Below are 3,704 nucleotides of genomic sequence, written 5' to 3' on the forward strand. Positions count from 1 at the left end.
CACACAGGTCCGTTCACAGTGATCCTTTTATTCGGCCCTGAAAGGACCTATAGGGGCTCCTGATAGATGGCCTTCATTCCAATGAGAATAGCAAGCCGGATAATGAGAAGAATGGCGAGCCACCACTCCAGCACACCCCCTGGTCCGAGCCCCTAAACATCCTTTTTAAAAAGGCTCCTCTTAAACAGCCTGATGCTGAGTCGAATCATGTTGAAAGGAGAAACCATGTTTTATTTCCCGCTTCTTAAGCTGGTGCTGTTTCCTTTAACGTCCCCACAATTTGAAATATTAAGAAAAGAAACTTCCATCTGAAACATTTCAGTCGAAGTGAGGAGGAGCGGTCGCTTCATTGGTCTGCACACATCTGATGGTTTGTACTATTTTTGTTTCTCCTCAGAGTTTTTATGAGCAAAATGAAAATATACCTTGAAACAGGTGGATACAAATGTAACTAGGATAAAGATGATTTCCACTAACTCATAATGGTCACAGTTTGATCTAAATGGCCACAAATACACAGTAGATAATGCTCCTATGACACGTTTGATGCTTTTGATTAGACACGTCTGAAGAGTTTTAAGCCCCAAACATCACAGATGTGCTCTCTCAGATTGGACTCATTTCCTGAGTTGGGAAGTCGTTCTCCAGACCTCAGTGTGTTCACGTGTCGTGGTTTGTTTGTTTTTTTTGTATTTTAGCGTTTCCAGTAGTTTCAAGTGCAAAGGAAACAGTATAATGACCACAGAATATATTAATTCGTTAAAGATTTCTTACCATCAACACACTGTTCGTCAACCATGTTTCATCGTCGGGTGACGTCAGTCCATCAGCACATGCAGCAAACTGTTGAATCAAAGTGTTTAATCTTTACGTTTCATTAGGTTCAATTTGAAATGTTCTGTAGTTTTGTTTTTTTTAATCCTATGTGCAAAACACACATTTCATTAACTCAACTCTTGTTTTTTGAACTTCTACTATCGTAACTTTAAGCACGTTCCTAAAACACGGTGGCCTGCGTGTTGTGACTGAGGTCAGGGTTTTGTGTTGGGGGGGTCAGAGGATGTTTACCGCAGCTCTTCAGCATCAGTGATCAGGACAGCGCATGGATGGAAAGACAATAGACAAAACAATGTCCTATTTAAAGATGGGTCACTGCTATTTATAAAGCCGTGAAGAGGCCAGAAGGAGGTGGGACGGAACACGAAGACAAGATTTGTCTGGTTTATTCTTGTGCGTCCACTGCGACACGCAGCCTCCAGATATGTTAGATTAAATTAGTTCAGTTGATTTCGTGACACTCATCAGCCTGTATGACTGCCCAGTGTGTCTCTCACACTAATGACCAGTAAAGCTGCTATCAGAGTGAATCCAGATAGCCGGAGGTCTCGACCATTTATCACACTAAGCTGTTATTTTGACATCTGTGAGAGGCCCAGTGGAGCTCGTTACATCAGTTGAAAACACAGATAAGTTCAGTCTGTCAAAACAGCTGCAGAGGGCATTACTCTGCAGGGCATCTCTGATATCAGTCGTGGCGGAGGCTGCGTCTGTTATCTGGAGGATGATGCCGACACACAGGAGCTTGTTAATTTTCTGGTGGTGTGCTGTCCTGAGCGCATCCTGTGTGTTCGTCAGAGATCTTCCCTCGTCATTGTCTATCTGCTCGTGAGATCCCCCTTTAAATCAAAATAGACACTTGTGGCCGGACACAATGGGCGGCATTGTCTCCCCCCTGAAAGGAGAGCATGTGCTTTGCTAATGCCGCACTCGCAGCAGCCAACCTCCGGGACAACTTCTACATTCAGCCTTTGATTAAGGAGCACAGTTATGCATGGATGACTTCCTCCAAGGTGCCTGGAGGTTGTGGGAAAGGGCCAGTGTGTAAGTGTGGCCTCAATCGGGGGGCCGGGCCTGCCTCGCTGAAAGGCCTATACCGAGTCCAGCTGAGCGAGAGGGGGCTCACTGTAGATCACATGACCAACACTGTCTGACTGTGATGGGACACACGTGTGTGGGCTCACACTGAGACTTTTAAAACATCTCAAGGCATATTAAGATGATGCTGCAGGGCTTAAAGCTCATCTACAATATCAACAAAGTGGTGGTTTGGATTAATGTAAGTTTACTTTTAGTGTTTTAAGCCTGCACTAGCCTTTGCAGATCATTTTCATTGTTTGTTCGAAGTTCAAACATTCAGAAAATGTTCACTCATGGTGATAACATGACAGCTAGGAGAGGCTGTTCGTGACGGGATTTCAACAATTGTCAGCACTAGTGACTAGACTGTCACCACCAGTGAGATATCATCATGTCTTTGACCAGCACATAGTGCTTTTCCTGTACATATGCACAACCAGAACAACACAGATCGATGGTTCTTACCTGTTTCTGATGAACTCAGCTCTGTGAAACTAAATGAGTAGGGGGCATCCGGATTTGAACCGGAGACCTCTTGATCTGCAGTCAAATGCTCTACCACTGAGCTATACCCCCTTCTGTCAGTAGACAGCAGTAGACAAACGACCATGACAGCTACGATACACGTCAAAGCACACACTCATATACCTGATATGGCGGTGGCTGGTAGCTCGGTGAGACGGCTGCCAGGCAAAAGATGACGTTTGAACATTTGTAAGAATTCACAGCTTGTTGCGACAGAACGAGATAAGTAAATGGCTTCGTTTTCTGAAAATGTTTGACTCCCGCACAGAAAGGCAGATTTTACCTGGAGACCTTTTTATGGTTCACTCTACTGGTGGGCTTCATACTGCATCACTGAAGTGTTTCAGCATGTCTTTCTTTAATATATTCATTTTTACAGTTACACAGGTTGATGATTCAGAGTTATTTCTATAAATATTTGACCCCTATTGAGGGGCAGGGGGCATCCGGAATTGAACCAGAGACCTCTTGATCTGCAGTCAAATGCTCTACCACTGAGCTATACCCCCTCATGGAAGCCCTTTTTTTGTTGCCTGCTCATTGTCACATGACTAACATCCTCTCCTCATCCTGATGAGAAACTCATACACACATAGTAATAAATATAATATGATACATGAAATGTTCCCATTTAACATATCGGTGCTTTGCAGAAACGTTCAGTGCCAACATCTTATTCTCTGCCCGCAGGCTTGACACTGGAGTTTTAAGTTTGATGACTGGCTGCCAGAGTAAAGAATAAACTAAACACATTTATCAGTGAAAGAGGATTATAAAGAACTGAGGCTGTGTCAGTGCAGGTCTGGTCCTGGAGGGTTGATCCGGGGTCAGGCCTGTTTGTGCCCAGCCTGATCTCAGGACATCTGTGGAGTCTGCGTGAGCACTCGGACACAGACAACCTCCCATTAAACAGTGTGATTAGTGTGGCGCCCGTATGGAAGCCTGGGAGGGTGACGGGTCGGCTGCCTTCTGAGGGAGATTAATACAACAGCGCAGGCAGGGAGGAGCACCTGCCATCCGTCTACTGAAAGACCGGCAGGGCAGGAGATCTAACAGTAACTGTGTTTGAAGTGCAGGGCGACCGCAGAGAATCTCGGCTCTATCTCGTGAGGAACGGCAAAAAAAAGCAGCGGCGTTCAGCTTGAATGTGTCCCACAGTGAGTGTGAACCTCACACCCTTCATGTAATTTTTCCAGATATCTGTAACGTGATCTTTTCTATCCCGGGTCAGGCAAACGCAGCATTGAGGGCCCAGCCTAACC

At 45.2% G+C, this 3,704-nt stretch overlaps 2 non-coding genes across 2 annotated transcripts; both read right to left on the reverse strand.

The window, feature by feature from the left end:
- Nucleotides 1-2,421: 2,421 nt before the first annotated feature.
- trnac-gca lies at nucleotides 2,422-2,493 on the reverse strand. The gene has a single exon. It is a non-coding gene; the product is annotated as a tRNA-Cys (tRNA).
- A 386-nt stretch (nucleotides 2,494-2,879) lies between these two features.
- trnac-gca lies at nucleotides 2,880-2,951 on the reverse strand. The gene has a single exon. It is a non-coding gene; the product is annotated as a tRNA-Cys (tRNA).
- Between the last annotated feature and the right edge of the window lie 753 nt (nucleotides 2,952-3,704).

This window comes from Acanthopagrus latus, chromosome 23 (assembly GCF_904848185.1).
Source record: "Acanthopagrus latus isolate v.2019 chromosome 23, fAcaLat1.1, whole genome shotgun sequence".
Taxonomy (NCBI): Eukaryota; Metazoa; Chordata; class Actinopteri; order Spariformes; family Sparidae; genus Acanthopagrus; species Acanthopagrus latus.